Below are 17470 nucleotides of genomic sequence, written 5' to 3'. Positions count from 1 at the left end.
AATAGTATCTGTGACGTAATACAACTTTTGGGGAAAAAAAGCCAGCAAGCAAAAAGTCAGAAAAGTGGGTAATGCCAGAAAAGAATTATAAAGTAACAGAAGGCAGCATGGATGGTATAGTTACGACATTAAAAGCACAACAGGCTTAAGCTTATCTTGTGTTTGTGTTTTTACAGTAACATACCTTAATTACAGCATTAACATATTTTGCTGTGCTTTTGTTTGATTGGCTAATGGAAAGTAACGATTTTGTATAAAGGCTCCTAATTGGTTTCCATTTAAAATGTTATTATATTTTTATTACTACAATGATGTAGTAATAAAAGCTTTCATCCAATGTGATTTCCTAGAAGGAATGGCATATATCCACCTAATGTATATGAACTTTTGTCTTCCTGCTACGAATGTAAAAAGGTCTTTAGTTTAGGGAATTGGGTACTGTTCAAAACATGATTATCTGCTCACTGCTGGTTTGCTCCATAGATTCTCACTGAGCTGCCCAACTTCAGCAGTGGAACTCTGGAACACTGTAACTGAAATAGTTTTATTATCTTCTCTGTCAACAGTCAAGCTCAGCTTCCTCATTGGGTTTCATGGTGTAGGGCACTGATCTTGGTTTGAAGAAATGTGGCATATTTCAAATGCTTCCCATGCATATTTTGGCAGAAGTTCCCTGCAGTGTGCTTAATTCCTCATTGTATTATGTTTCATGCTTTTGCAGTGTCTCTGAATTGTTTTTTGTAATTTAATTCTCCGGCATCCAATCTAAATAGTTGAGACATCCAACCACTGCCTAAAAGATTTGGCCTTGTCCCTGTCATTACTATCAAAGAAGGATATGATGTAGTGAAAGGTGGCTTTGTGATGAATCCTCCATAATGGCTCAAAACACAGGCCCGGTGGTGTGGCTTTGAGCCAAAATGGATGCCTGCTAATTGAGAGTTCTGAACTTTGTGGCATTCAGAAGGAGTCGAATACAAAGTAAGAGAAAGGAGTTGTCAGGACTGAAACATTGTGGAATTAGCTTTTCTTCTGGGGTAAAGTTGCTTATAAGGCCGGTTAGGAAGAAAGAGATTTATTTTGAGTCTAGAGTCCACCATGGAGGGACGGAGAGTATAAGGTCCAGTGAGAAACTTTTAATTAGTGGGATTAGGCCTGTGGGTGTAACAAAGAATATTAACAAAGATATATTGTACCTTAGGCCTATGAGAGGCTTCACACATTCTGGGCATTTGGGCTTACTAGGGGTATTAGCACTGGGAGGATTGGAGCGTCAATTGTAGAAGTAGCAGTGTATCTTCTTCTCATTTTTTAAGAGAGAATGAAGTGTAGATAATACAGGTCGAGTCTTGAGTACTCCCTGTGACTTACCAACTGCTGATAGATGGAGGTCTTAGAGAGCAAGAGTGTAAGGAGATAGCAGGTCTGGCTGGGAATGCAAGACTTTGTTATGAAGAGGTGATCTTGCGTAAGAGAAAAGTAAGAATAAAAATGAAGAGTTAGTGAAAAGGTAGACAGATCTTGGTTCCACAGAGTGTGTTGGAATGCCAAGTCATATAAATAGAGTTAGTGCAGTCTAAAAACCTGACACTCCAGGGTATCCAATTGTCTCAGCAAGCAACTATTCCCCTACTCCTATTTCAGCTTTGATTGACAGCCTAATGAGTCCACAGGTTGAAGTGCTTCCTTCATGTATTAAGAAGACCAAACATTAACTCCAGTTCTTTGATAGTTTCAATTTCAGGGTCCAAAATGTTTCATTGTCATCATAGCATTACATTCCTATTCATCATCATTCCCCATGACAGTGGTCTCACAGCCCTCAGTCACACACTCAACAAATGTATAGTGTTTACTGCCCATTACTAAATCCATTTTCTTGTACAATTGGCTAAATTGGTCTTCAAACTCAAATACATTTTCTTTCTATGGTTAACATAACCACGATAGAACCAAAGTTTGCAAAACATCATAGTCATCTGGATAGAAGAATGATTCTTCTCCTCTGGCTTTGTCCCTGACCTCCACAAGCAATATATCAGTGATTATGTTGGTGTTGCCTCCAACAATCAACTACAGCAAATTCTGCATCATTTCAGAGACCACCATCCACCTCTAAAATTCACTTGTAATGTATCCTCCACCATTTTTCCTTTTCTCGTCAACAACCCAGGACAATATACTTCTGCGTATTACAAACCTGCTATTACACACAGTTACAGTGTGTCCTTTGCAGTTCCATTCCTTCCAAATATACTAGCAACTCTCTCCCTTTCTCACAGTTCCTCAGACTTTGATGGTTATAAGGTGATCACACAGATTCCAAAATTATGCCAAAACTCTTTTTTCATTAATAGGGGATATCCCACATAATGTATTGTTCAGCCCTCAGAACATCAACCTGAGAAGGAATTCGCAGAACCAAATCCATATTCCACAGCTGCTTCCTTTCCACATCAACACCCTTTCTTCCAGCATCAACAAACAAAACATTTCACTTTTACAGGATGACTTCTAAACTGGAACCATCCAAGCCTGGTACAGATTCAGCCATTCAAAATGCGCAGGCAATACCGCATTATTTTGTGGTGCACTTTACGCAGTCTACCGCGAGTTACCGGTAAATACCGCGAGTTACCGTAAATTCTCCTATAATACCGCAAGCAAAATAATAGTATCCGGAATTTCCGCAAGGTGGAGCTAATAAAGCTCAACCTCTCATGTTTGAGCTGTCGCCATCAAAGTCTTTAACGAAGATATAACTAATAGTATTAATAATGAATGACATTGGACAAGCTGTAAACTCAAAGTATTACCCTGGTCCACATTCTTTTTTTCATTGACCATCTTTGTACAAGTAACACCACAGCATTTTGCAATCACGCATTTGTTTCCAATCATGCAAAGTACAGTAATTTTTGAGAATCGATTCACCATGCCTTTCACATGCTCATAAAAGAGATTGATTGAGGAACATAAACATATTGGCGTATGCAAACTGTACTGTATACAGTATGTATATGTATATTTAATGTTCTAACTGTGCCCATTTAAGTATTGAATATTTATATGGAATTTTACCACTGAAGGGAAATCTTAGTACCTGTGCATAAAAAGAATAGGAGCATACTGTAACGCGTGTGAAGGCCATAAACGATATTAATTTTGGAACTTAAACATACAGTATATGGCTGGTCTCGGTACTTTAAAGAAAACATACACACCAGTATTCCATTTCTCCCTAAACATTTTAAGCATCGAAGTCTTTAACTAACGTGATATCGGAGTCAACAAGCATACTTTTAGAATTTGATTAAAAGGGAATATAATTTGGAATCGCGCATCTAATGAAATTAATAACGATATCATTATATTCATGTACCGCAACACAAGAATAGCACACGCTGTACATTGTCTGTTGATAATGTTTCTGTAGTGCTTTTTCAGCAACCTGCATGCGACCTTGCTGGTGGTGCAGTGGGTTAGGTCCCTGACTCCCATGTCACATGGTCTGTGATCAAATCCCGCCAGAGCCATGAATTTCCTTTAACAAACATTTCTTTGAAAAAATGAAACGTTTCCCTGAGTCAGAGATTAAATAAAACCTCACTCGCACCAAACAAATTTATATTTCTAAATATCACAACAATTTAAGTCATTTTCATAACAATGAATAGTCACCTAGGCGTTACAATATAAACATTTATATTGATTTAAATCGCGTTTTGATTTAAATCGCAAACACAGGTTTAAATATATGTGTTTTTTTATTCACAATCAGACAAATGCAACATAAATTGATACTGTATCTTTGTCTTCTAAGTATCTTAATAAACTTTCAGCATAGCTTTCTCCCCGTTTAGATTTATTTTTCTTGGGATCTTGGGATCAAACGTGGAAAGATTAGATTGTAATCGTTTTTTTATTTTTAAATACATTTTAGAAAAGTGTAATCTATACTAAAAAGCTGTACACCACCTGCTATAAAGATACATATTGTAATACTTTTGGGTTCGGATAGGACAGAGACAAGAACTCAGACTTGCGGAGTTAAAGCAAGTTAAAGCCTTGATTTTATATATCACCTTTAAAAGTGGCATCTCAAAGCAAAGTAAATACCCAACACTGATTGTACCCATCTGTCATGCTAATAAAGCACCTTGAATTGAATTGAATTGAGGGAGAGAGGGGGGGAGGGCGAGCGAGAGAGCCAGGACAGACAGGCAAATAAGATACACTCCACAGACATTCACAACAGCGACATATCATAAAAATATTGCACATATAGTTAAGTTATTACTTGGTTTTCAAAGTGCAATGAAATACAATATTGTTGTTGTTGCTGTTATTGCTGTTTTTATCCTGTAAGGCGTTTTGAGAAGCCACCTTAAAGGTGATATATAAAAGCGCTGATTCTTATGGAATGTGTTCCCCCGGGGATTCAAAAAATTATTTTATTTTTTTAATCGCGTATCTAAGGAAATAGCAGTATAACCTTGTTCATGCACAAACAGTGGCATGTTACATTATTCATTTGGGTGTCTCCTCTTGCCAGAAAGCTCTAAATTGCATTTTGAGTGCGGTTTTTGGCTTTTTTAAAATTGCAACCCATAAATAAAGCTGATACTGTTTAGACTTTGAATTATTTTAAACTGTATTACAGCAGCACAATGGACAATGCAACGTAAATTGCAAAAATGCACTTGGAATCTGACCAAGCCCTACTTTGTCAGGCATTTTCTTTTACTGCAACGGACATAAAAACACCCTTGCTTTTAACAGAGCGTTCCATAATTTCTAACTACGAAAATTATTTAAACTGCGACACTTATCATTCAACCAGAGCTCGAAATATCACAAGGATCCCCAGGAGCACAGCAAAGACTGTATTAAAAGAATCGCGTATCTAAAGAAATTAATAAGATATAATTATAGTCGTGTACTGCGACAGGGCTGTGTAGGGCTGTTTCACCTCTCTCTTCATGTGACTCTATTCAAAAGCCATTTAGCAAAGAGGGGATGAGAAGAGTGACAAACTAGTATACTTTAGATCTTTTTTTCTGAACCAGGGAAAATCTGATCATGTTTCTCTATAACAATAATAAAAAACATTGCCACACCCGGACTGTTAAACCAACGCATTAGCACGTCAAAGCCCATTGAGGACCCGGGCGCAATAATTGTTTTGTCCCTTGATTTACTGATCTGCATTAATTACAGAAATCAAGTTCCTGCTCTTTGCAGACGACCTGGTCTTGCTGTCGCCCACAGAACAGAGGCTGCAGCAGAAACTGGCACTGCTGGAGCAGCACTGTCAGACCTGGGCGCTGACAGTCAATCTGGACAAGACCAGAGTTATGGTTTTCCAGAAAAAAGCCAGACCTCAGGGAAACAGATACAAATTCACTCTTAACAACAACACATTAACACCTAACAACGGGAGCAGGGCCGAATTAGGGCAGTACCCACTATTGTTAAACATACAGAAAAGAATATTAAAGTATTGGCTTTAGTATTAGCCATACAGAACATTAAAGTGCCCCTTTCCATTCAGCGGGTGTCTGAGCCGCTGTGTCCTATCTTCTGAGTCGCTGTTGTGAATGTCTGTAGAGTGTATCTTATTTTTAGTACTATATTTTTATATTATATTCCCTATTAATCAAACTCTAAGAGTATGTATCGGCTTGTCCCCCCCTCCAGCCCCTCTCTGTGTACAGTAGAGCCTCCTGTCCAGCCAGCACATGTCCACAGACATTCACACAGCGACATATCATAAAACGTTTGCACATATAGTTAAATTATTAGTTGTTTTTCAGGAAGTAAAAAAAAAACACTTGAATTACTTATCCAGTCTCTCGAAATAAAGTTATTTTTCAAGCAATGCAACAAACGTCAGGCAAAGTGTTTTTTTTAATCCAACATTAACAGCCACATCTTAAATCTTGTCAGTCAGCTCTTTTTTCTCTATTTGAATTGTGGCGATTCAAACAACCTGGGATAACAAGTGGTCTCAAAGTCACCGAGTACACAGAGCTTCAACAACAGATGACAATTCCCTTAGTCCTCCATTAGTCTTCCTGAAATTGTCGGATTATGAGTGAATAAAAGCATCTTATTAAAAACACGTTTGTGTTTGTTTGGGAGCTATATTATGTATTTTTCATATGTAAGATATAATGATGTGTTCCAGCTTACACATCGCACGACTTTAAAAGCTATAAAAACAGGTTTCGATTCACATTTTCTGGCGAGCCTTGTTTTGTCAAAGGACAGCCCAAAAAAAACAGACAATACACGGGGGGAGGAGGGCAAGCAGGAGAGAGAGTTTTTTACCCTCTGTCAAAAAAAACCAAATCACCCGGGGCAGAGACTCTGGGGGGATCATTGTGTGGTACAGAACGGAGCTCAGTCAATCCAAACAAGTTCAGTAGTAAAGAGAGAAAAGTCAACAATTGATTTAAGGACGATCTGTCAAAGTGCAATGAAATACAATACTGTTGTTGTTGTTATTGTTGTTTTTATCCTGTAAAGTGTTTTGAGAAGCCACCTTTAAAGGCGATATATAAAAGCGCTGATTCTTATGGAATGTGTTCTGCCGGGGATTCAAAAAAACTGCAACGGACATAAAAACTCCCTTGCTTTTAACAGAGCGTTTCATAATTTCCAACTACGAAATTTATTTAAACTGCGACACTTATCATTCAACCAGAGCTCGAAATATCACAAGGATCTTCTAGAGCACAGCAAAGACTGTATTAAAAGTATACTAGTGACAAACTAGTATACTTTAGATCTTTTTTTCTGAACCGGGGAAAATCTGATCATGTTTCTCTATAACAATAATAAAAAACATTATTTTACATATCACCTTTATGTGATATCACCTTAAGGACAGCACATACAAGGGTTAATTGCACAATGGACCGCGCAAAGAAATTTAAAATAAGTGGATCACAGAAGGCATAATCAGCAAATTAGGAAAACAAAGAACAGGACAGGTGAGACGTTTATCCAGAGAGTGAGTGATCAGAAAAAGGAACAGCTGTTACGCCCAGGTTTTACGCTCTCTCTCTGCTAAATGAATAAAAGCATTTTATTAAAAACGCGTTTGCGTTTGTCTGGGTATTTACTTTGTAATCTGTGGTTTACATCTACTGTATTGCTTTGAGATGCCACTTTTAAAGATGATATGTAAAATAAAGTTTTTTATTATTGTTATAGAGAAACATGATCAGATTTTCCCTGGTTCAGAAAAAAGACGATTAAAATCTGTAATCTTTCCACTTGTATGTCATCGGAAAATACAAGAAGTTTCTGCTTTGTGTAAGGATGGTATCAAAAAGTAATCTAAGTGGTGAGAAAGCTGTGCTCCTCAAAGCGCTTTACAGGATAAAATCAATAACAACAATAGTGTTAAGCTGGACAAACGATTTTTTAATAGAAATACAAAATGAGATATAATGATGTGTTCCGGCTAAGACATTAACAAGTACAACCACCCTCTCTGCGGGAGTGCTGGCTGTGACGAATTAAAACGGTTTCACAGGTATTTTCAAAGTAGAAGGGGGCGAGATTTCCAGCGAAAGACACTTCCCCCCTCAAAAACCAAGGAAGTACAGTACTTACTAGTTAAGAAAGCTAGGCTCCTCAATGAAATCGCTTTAACATGCTAATGCGTTGGTGTAACAGTCCGGGCATGGCAAGCTTCTAATGTCAACTCAACTCGATTGGAAGACAATGAACATATTCTAGCCCTAAATGAATTAATACCAAACATGGTTTACATAAAAGACATTTTTCCAAGAAAGTTAATAATAATACGATCTATAGTTGAAATCTGAGCCTAAATAAAAAGAAAAAGCATTTTCAGAGAGCATTTACGCTGTGCTTAATTGCTTCTTTTAATTGTGGCAAGCTTCTAATGTCAACTCGACTCGATTGGAAGACAATGAACATATTCTAGCCCTAAATGAATTAATAGCAAACATGGTTTACATAAAATACATTTTTCCAAGAAAGTTTATAATAATACGATCTATAGTTGAAATCTGAGCCTAAATAAAAAGAAAAAGCATTTTCAGAGAGCAATTACGCTGTGTTTATGTAGAAAAAGTGATTAGGTTTATGAGCAATCTAATTACTTATTCATTTAAAACGCTATATAAAATAAAGTTTATTATTAATTTGCTGGACAGAGCGGTGAACATTATTATGGATAAGACAAAGATAACGATCCTGATCAGTTTAGAAATCTGTGTAAGCTGTAAGGTTTTTACTTCTTAAACTTTTAAAATAAACGTTTCAAATAGAAAGAAATCATCTTCCTGGTACAGTATGTATGGCAAACCAGCACGTCTTTTTTCTCCAATCAGAGGGGCTAGATGCTTGGTTAAAAGCAAAGGAGATTGTCTGTTATAGTGGACATAAAAACAAGAGTTCGCTGGCATTATATCCTAGAAGACACAGACCGGGGTAGCGTAAAAGAAAATGCCTGATGAACTAGGGATTGGACAGTTTCAAAGTGCTTGTACAATCGATGGAAATGCTCAAATAAATGTGCAAAAGAAATAAACAAAATAATCATTTATTTCTTTATCATATTGGCTAGCTAATGTCCTATCTTTGCTAGTTAGTGGCTGTGTTTCTGCGTTGGGTAGCAACGGGTGACTATTCTCAGGCGGAAGATGTAAACAGCGTAATTTTCGTGTTAAATAATTTTTTAAAATTAAAATTCATTCTATACAGCAATCGCATATTTGGGTACCGTTTAATAAAACTTTCATGCTTAAAATGTTTAGGGAGAAATGAAAGACTGGTGTGTATTTTTTTTTAAACTACCAAGACCAGCCATACACAGTACAGTTTACGTACATACAGTAATGTTTATGTTCCTAAATTAATATCGTTTATGACCTTCAGATGCGTTATGCTCCTCTTCTTTTTATGCTCAGCTACTAAAATTTCCCTTTAGTGGGAAAATTCCATATAAATATTCAAAACTAAGTGGATTAAAATGTGCACAGTAAAGACATTAAATGATTACATCTTTTCATTACCAACCAATGCACCACGAGTGCCCCTGTCGGTCATTTTGGCCAGCCAATCACTTACCCCGGTGCCCTACGGTCCCCCGCGGTGGCTTGTGGGTAGATTACCGTACCGCGGGTTTGTACCACCCATTTTGAATGGCTGCATCTGTATCATTACAAAATTCACATTAGGAACATCATCTGCGTCTAGTAATGTCATTTGCTGCATCTCTTGAATGCCCTGAAATTCACATGAGTGAGACAGGAGGAAGCAGGGAACACGTCAGAGCCCTGAGAATCTTTCATATCTAATATTTCCCCTTTTCACCTCTCCTGACCATTATTTAGTTTCATCTCAGACTTTAAGTTATTAATAGAACAAACTAAATGAATGATAAGTCATATCAGCTGTGTTGTTAAGTCTTAAGCAGATGCTAAACATAGCCTTCCTCTAAAAAGTGCAGGATCCCAGGTTCAGAAATCATCTTTCATAGCCATTACATTACACAATGCATGTTATATTGTGCATGCGGTAGACACTAGCACCAACACAACAGAGAAAGACATTGAAATCCTGGGTGTGCCACTGTTGGTGTGCCCCCAAAACTATTTTAACTAATATAAATATTTTTTTCCTATTTACATCAGTGAAAGACATTGCTGATACAAAGTAATAAACTACGTCAACACAAGGAAGGGGTAAAGCAAGTAGGAAATGCAGTAATTCTTAGTGTGCATTATTGCCTGAAGCATGGAACTCCACAGAGAGGTTTTTCACATTCAGTGCTCATAAATTGAGTAGCTTTCCATCGCCATGGTTGACATGTAGCGTGCAGACATAAAAATAATAACTTAATAACCAAAAAAAGTGCAAGCACACATGGCATCTGCATTGAGTGGAATTATGTTTTCCTTCTGTTGGGGTTATAAAGCAGCAGTTTGATGAGGCTCAGACTATAGTCCTTTTTTTGTTTTGTAAAGGATTAATACAGTCATATCAAGTAGTTTGAAAATAATTGCCTGTACTCCTTTAGAGACTTTCTTTTTCTGATGGATGTTTTACCCGTATGTGGACATCTTTAACATATTAGAATTTTTTCAATTGTAAAGATTGGGCTTTCTGTCAACTGATTGACATTTTACGAACAATATCTGCTAGAGAATGAAAGAGATAAAGGAAAAGGATTAACCTATATTTTGTATACAGTATTTACATATACTAAATTACAATTTGGCAATTGAAGTTTAAAGTTTTAGGACATACAATACCATCATTACTCCCAGAAACCCACTGAATGTTCAACAAACAGTTCATTCCATATCACTCAAAAAGGTTAATCCTCCATTTTTCAAACCTCAAAATTACATGAATATAAGATGTAGTCATTAGCTATTTATTGTTATCTAATTCAGTCACTAGTTCTGTATACTTGTAGTGTAGTGGCCATGTGATAAACATACTATTGCAAAATGTTGAGATAATACACGGTAGGCCAAAAATTTCAGTTGTTTTTACAGTATTCCCCCTTCTCACAAACTACCTCTGTAGTTTGACAGTCCATCTCATGGGGAGTCTTGAATTCAGCTTTAAAGGAAATTGCACAGGTTAGGGCAAATGTATTTAGCACTCTTTAGATGGTTTAAATGTAAGTAATATGGATAAAGTTCTTGATGTAGTAAGGGCCTTTGTACATTTTAGGCATTTTGTGTGGTACAGGTGGTAGCATTAGCTTTATACTGGCTTTTAAGATTTCCCTTTGTGTGTCATTCATACAGATAATACCAAGCAGCTAGCATTATGCAATGTTGTTCTATGCTGCATAAAGAGCTTTTCTTTTGATGAGAAGAGCATTTGATAATATAGAAAATCTTTAGTCTTATATTGCTTTTATTAAAGGTCTGAAAGCATCATAACTGTAAATGTTGGACCGATATGGCTTAGTGCCTTAAAGGTTATGTATTTATTATGAAGGGCATTTGTATACTACCAGATGTTAGGTGGAGACTGTATGTCTAATTTAGTGCTGTTTTCTGGCATGCATACTGTAGCTCTGTGGAAGAAGTATAAGCAAGGAAAGATGATTTGTCATCCATAACAGTCACCCTTGATTTTCTTCTCGGTTTCTGCATAATCCAAAACGTCTGAAAAAAGCTATTTATTTTCTGATAAACAGAATGTTACAGAAAAACAACTTTCTGCTTTGGGACAGGAATTACAAATTAAAATGTGCTTAACTAAAGGATAATATTCTGAAATTCAAACAGATTTTGATGGCTCTATTTTACTGTATTTGAATTACCTGTTAATTATGCAAACATAAGAGGGAAAAACTTTTTTTTTCATTTACTATGCATAAACATATTCTATGTGTTACTGTCTGCTTTATGGCTATCTGTCCTAATTACATATAAAAATATTGCCTACATTTGTTAAAATATATAATTGTTATTGTCAGTAATATGCTGAATTTTGACCAAGGCTACAGTGCCCTGAAAAAGTATTCAGGCCCTTCAAATGTTTTTTTAAATGTTGCTGGATTACAAACGATATTTACTCATCCTTTTCCAATCATTATTTTTATTGCAAACTCACATGCTCAAACAGAACATTATTAGACAAAATTAGTTATTTGTTAGACGATCTTAAAGAAATTTAATGTGTAGGCAACATTTGAAAAATTATAAAAGTCTGAATATTTTTGCAAGGCAATGGACATATTTAGCTTATGCTTGAAACAATTGTGATACATACTTGCAGAAATGGACCTGCTTTATTTGTTTTTTTTTCACTACATCAACCTTAAAGTCACATTTATATTTTACTTAAAATGGTAGGTTTAAATGTTTGATTTTATCTTAAAACATGAGCAAAAATGTCCAGCAGTATTATAATGTTGTTCTTCTGCTCATAAAATGCTAGTTCTTTATACAATATAATGTATTATATAATATGTTTTAATTAATATAAATAAATTATAAATATATTAACAAAGTAAATTTGGGAAATGCTATCTACATTACAAGTGGAAAACGACCACTGAAAAATGCATAGATGTTTCAAGGAATTGAACAAGAACATACAGCATTTAACAAGATCAAAGTACTGTAAATTGATGTCTTTAACAGAGTTTCACCACTGAATGGATACTGTGCACTGTTACTAGTTTTAAACAATTTGTATTTCAAAACAGCCAACCTGGAAACAGGAATATAAACTTTTTTTAACTAAAAAGAATGCATAACAATATTTATATTTATGAGATATTTGTACTTGGTTTCATGCACACCATTCAGTAAAAATATTCTGTGTTTGATTAAACCCATATGCTTTGTAGATAATAATAGTAATTGGAAATAAAGTGTTTATAAATACAGTGCATGCTAAAATGTAAATTAAGGTAAAACAATAATTCCAAAAATACAACTGACCTATATTTTATGTTACTGTATCCAAAATAACAACACTTTTTTACTGTTGGAGAATAAAAATCAAATTAAATTGTGGGTTTCAAATTTGAAAGAACCATTCCCCATGCTTTTGATACAAACAGCAGAAAGATGTGTCTGAAAAATCTGATTGAAAGGTTGCTTCCCCTTAACATGAAAAAAAAAATCTTGGGTAACATGAGAAGTCACATAAAGTAAAAAAAACAATATTAACAAAACAAACCTCATAAAAGGTTCATTACAGTTCTAAGGCTGACAAATGTAAGCAACACAGTAAAACATTTTCCCATGAGACATTGTAATAAGATCTGTGGTTTCCAATTTTAGGTCAGTTGTAATCAAGGGATACAATATACTTTAATAAAAACAAAAGCAAACACCTTAATTATCATGTTTCAGATAGAGTCCCAAAGCAGTTTCTTAATTTAATTTACCACAAAACACACAGATATACACAGGAAAGACTATTATGACTAAATTTTCTCGCATTTTTGGAGCCGCTTATTTTGGATTGGAGTTCACAGTAGGTGATTAGTCTCAGAGGTTTCCGTTTTTTTTTAATTTATAGAAACTCTATATTCCAGAATGCAATAAAGGGTTTGTGAGTATGTGATGAAAGTTATGGTGGAGGGTATTATTAAGGAAATCCCTAATTAAATTTATCCATAAAACCTTCCTTTCGGTTTTTGAATGTTATATTGTAGCATGTAACATCATACATGCACATAGTATGTGACACTGTATCTTGCTCCCACATTGAAAAAAAAAACAGTTTATGGTTTTGTTAAACCATTGGCTAATTAATGAAATTCTGTGATAATGTTTGGATTTTTTTCTTCTGACTTTATTTTCAAATGCTTATGAAATCTAAGCACCCAGATGAATACCCATGAAATTGTAAGGATAGTACAGGCCTATGTGAAGTTGTGTCAATACAAATAGTACATGTACTGTAGCATGTCACATGGTTTGGGTGCCATACTGGATTTTTGACAAAGTTTGAAGAACCAAATCTGAAACAGAACCTCATTATGCCCTGCCAGTAATCAAAGCATACTGTATGTTCATAAAAGAGTGATTGGGCACATTCAGTACCTTGTTTTATAGTGACCAGACATTCTATTTTTCCCGGACATGTCCTCTTTTAGAGGCCTGAAATATTGGTCCGACTGGGATTTATAAAATTCCAAAAATTGTCTGGCATTTTGGTTTCCTGTTCAACAAACTGTAAACAAACATAGGCCTACATATTTTTGTTTGTTCCATGCATTACTGGTAGATGTTTTCTTTCTACTGGTAGCTTGAAAAGGTTTCTTTGTGTGTGTGGCTGTTTTTATGGCCATGAGAAATAACAATGTTTAACTTGTTTCATTATATTTCAAAATGTTTAGTTAAAATTGATAATTTTTGCAACCAATGAGGACTTCTCCTAAGTTATGATGTCTTCATTTTTTCCTCAGATGTTAAGACTTTTGTTGTGTTAAAATGAAAAACAAAAAACCTTACAGCAAGTTTCAAATATATTTGTTTTAATATATTTTTGTTTTTTCCTTGTTTGTCATTTTGGAAGAGAAATAGCAACCCTGCAACTGTTTAAAAGTTTACTAAAAAGTTTTAAAAAACTAGAGAGTTTAAATTGATTTTTTTATTAGAAAAAGTAATAAAAAATCATTACTTTGGAGGCGTGTGTTGAGTGTCGATTATCTTCCCCCCCCCCCATCCTCTTTTTTGTAAACCAAAATATGGTCACCCTACCTTGTTTACCATTTTGGATTTGGCAAAACATCCATGAGCAACTGCCCCTCCAAAACCATGAGGCCTAAGAAATCAAAACTTGTATTGTTATACCTAAAACTTGTCCAGTATATGTTTCTGAATAATCACAGCCTCATTCATTGACTGTCCCTCACATTTGAGGATAATTGTCTTTCGTGAACCCAAAGGTGACTGATTAAAACCAATATGACATCTGTACAATCCCTAGCAGGCTGTACCATGGTTGGCTTAGGGGATACCTAGCTATGGACCACAATCTCAGAGATATTGTTGATACTGATATTGCATTTGTTCAAGTTTATTTTAACCATATATTTGAAATGTTTCCTGACTGGTATGCTAGAAGGAGAAGGTCTATTTTGGAAGTCTTGAATTGGAGTCTTGGGCACATGACCACCCTCACAGAGCTAATGATGATCATTGTTTCAACTATAAATTGGATGGGGTCAAACACTGTTCTTGGTATCTGTTCTCCCATGCAATATGTAAAATCATTCACAAATACATCTGTGACATGCTTATATTTTTTAAGATCTAGTCCTGGAGTGTATTCGTCTGGAGCTTGATAATGTAGAATTTTTCTCTTGTTTATGTTACAGTATGTCTCATCTTCTCATATGATCCAGTAAATATGTTGGCAACTGTTTGAAAATCCATTTCTTTCAAAGCACAGCATCATCGGTAAGCTGGACTTAGACAACTGAAATCAGACCTTACGTTTTGGACCAGAGTCTTTGGAAGTATGGTTATTAATTGTCAGCCACACCCCAACATGGAGGCTGTCACTAATAAAATGAAATAAAAAATATTAATTTTACAAATGGGGAGATAATGCACTCCTATCTGGACTTCAAAAGGGCTTTGTAATGAATCCATTAGTGAGGCTTATTGCAAGTATCATGGAAGAATGAAAAGGATACTGATAAATTGTGACAAATGTCTTGAGGGCTAGACATTAAGGTTATTTTAGGAAACAATCTTTAGCGAGGTAAAAGGGATAATTTAATGTTTCATAAAGAGTGAAGATGTTGATAATTCATAGGAGATTTGGAAAGTTTTTGTCAGGACTAAAATCCCTGAGTATTTCTGGTTCCAAGACTAAATACTTGATTTTTGACCACAAGAAGTGATATCCCTGGGCATGTCTAGATTGTAAAGAGTTGTGATACAGCCTATGTCTTGGGCACATTTTATAACACTGTCTCGTTTATAGCGGCTGACATGTATTTCAAAAGTCTTTATTGACCGTATAAGAACAGCCTGTCCATGTCCAATTGTGGCTAGAAGCTTCTAGACATCATTATTTTCCTGTTACAATTCTAATGTGCTGGGGTTGACTCCCCATATCTCGTCATACATCCTGTTCACAAAAACCAAGGTGATTGGAAATCTCATTCTCCTGCAGCTTTGTTCTGCAAGAACAGCTATTGTGATATCCCAGATGGATTTATGGATTTTTGGAAGATACAGTAACCCTAATAAGGTCTTCATGGTAACTGAAAGGGCTCCCAGACTGAAAGGATCCTTCCATCCTTAAACCCTGTCAATGCTGACCCAACATTACTAAATGTCCAGGTTACATAGTGATGAGAAAGAATGTTAATAAGACATAATAAGAACCACTCTGAGCTATTGTAAAAAACATATATTTCATATCATACTGTATCTGTCCTTTCAAATGGTCACAGGCAAATTCCTTTGAATAAATTCTTACAAAATGCAGATAAGGTCAAGTTACTGTGGAACAAACATACTGTAGGAAACCATATATGTTTTTTCACAAGTATTGCCTTATTTATAACTTATTTACAAGCCCATTGCAACACAGTGCCCTCCTTACAAAAGACAATTATATTTAAATGTAATATTACTTTTGTTTAATTTCTCTTTTTACATAAACATAGAACAAACCAAAGCATTTCAGCGTGTTTCTTCTTTAAAACATATTTAGACAAATCACAGTCAATAACCAATAATTTTTAATGTTTTGAACAAAAACTCAATATTTACTGCAGTCCCAAAGCCTTCAAAAATAGATTTTGACTACCACATTCAAATATGCACTGTTCATTTCTTGAACAGCACTGTTGTAGATAGTATTCCTTTTGGGAGCAGCAAATTTGTGTAATAATTTTCTAATGTAATCAAAATGACCATGTTTATACCATGCCTTTATTTTTATGATAGTGAATATGTTGAAAGTGACATTATTTTTTCAGGTCCAAAAATAGGATTTCTTTCTTTTTTTTCCTGAAAATATAACTCAGCAGGAATCCAAATAAAACCAAACTTTATTTCAAAGAAATCCAAACAAGACTTTGAAACCCCAGCAAACCTCTATGTGTCCAGGAGTATTTGCTTTTTAAAAAACGAAGAAGGTATTCTTTTGACCCCCTATTACTCCCAGATTAAAACAATATATGACAAAAAATGTACCATAGCTACTATTGACTTTCAAAATGATGAAGGAATTAAAAGATGACTTGTGTACTTTGGTCAGGCTTCAAAGGTTTGTGGGTTTCCCACACATGCAGACACTGCTGTGGGGTCCTTCACAGTTTCACAGTAAGGTCTTTGCCACTGCCAGAACCTGCTATTTCCTATTAAAATGAACCTATTATTAACCACTTACTAAATACTTCCTTTTGCCAGCCAGCCAGGAAAGGGATATGCAAAGATAACAGAATCTGAGAGTTGGGACTGGGCAGTGATGGAGAAAATGTCATAGGGACTGTGGTAGAGGTGGTGGCAGATGGGTTATGTAACCATGGGAACTAGGTACTGTTAGATTAATGTTGACTTTCCATTTCCTGCTGTAAGGTGTGTCTGGAAGTATGGTGTCAGTCCACATCAACTGCTTGTTTGGTTCCCAGAACGATCACGGAAATCCAAAGGAGAAACTTCAGTGCATGTTTCTAAAAAATACAGTTAAAAATACAGCCATAGTCATGGCAGGTGTAAAGCTGAAAATACAAACTTTTACATATATTTATATTACTTTAAGATCAGATTGGCTAACAACAATCTTTTAAATTGTTTTTTTCTCAAATCTAGACTAGACAAATGGTGCTTAAAATGATGTCTTACTACTAAGTCAATTATTTTTTTCTAAATATGCTTTTAATGGATTTACTGCCCTTAGTGATTTCATTGTGGTAGGGCAATTTTTTCTCCACCATTATTGTCCAAAGTTTTAATTAATTTGGAAGTTGGTGACT

The sequence above is a fragment of the Lepisosteus platostomus genome, chromosome 8 (genome assembly GCF_059453375.1).
Source record: "Lepisosteus platostomus isolate fLepPlt1 chromosome 8, fLepPlt1.hap1, whole genome shotgun sequence".
Classification (NCBI taxonomy): domain Eukaryota; kingdom Metazoa; phylum Chordata; class Actinopteri; order Semionotiformes; family Lepisosteidae; genus Lepisosteus; species Lepisosteus platostomus.
This window is presented reverse-complemented; position numbering follows the sequence as displayed.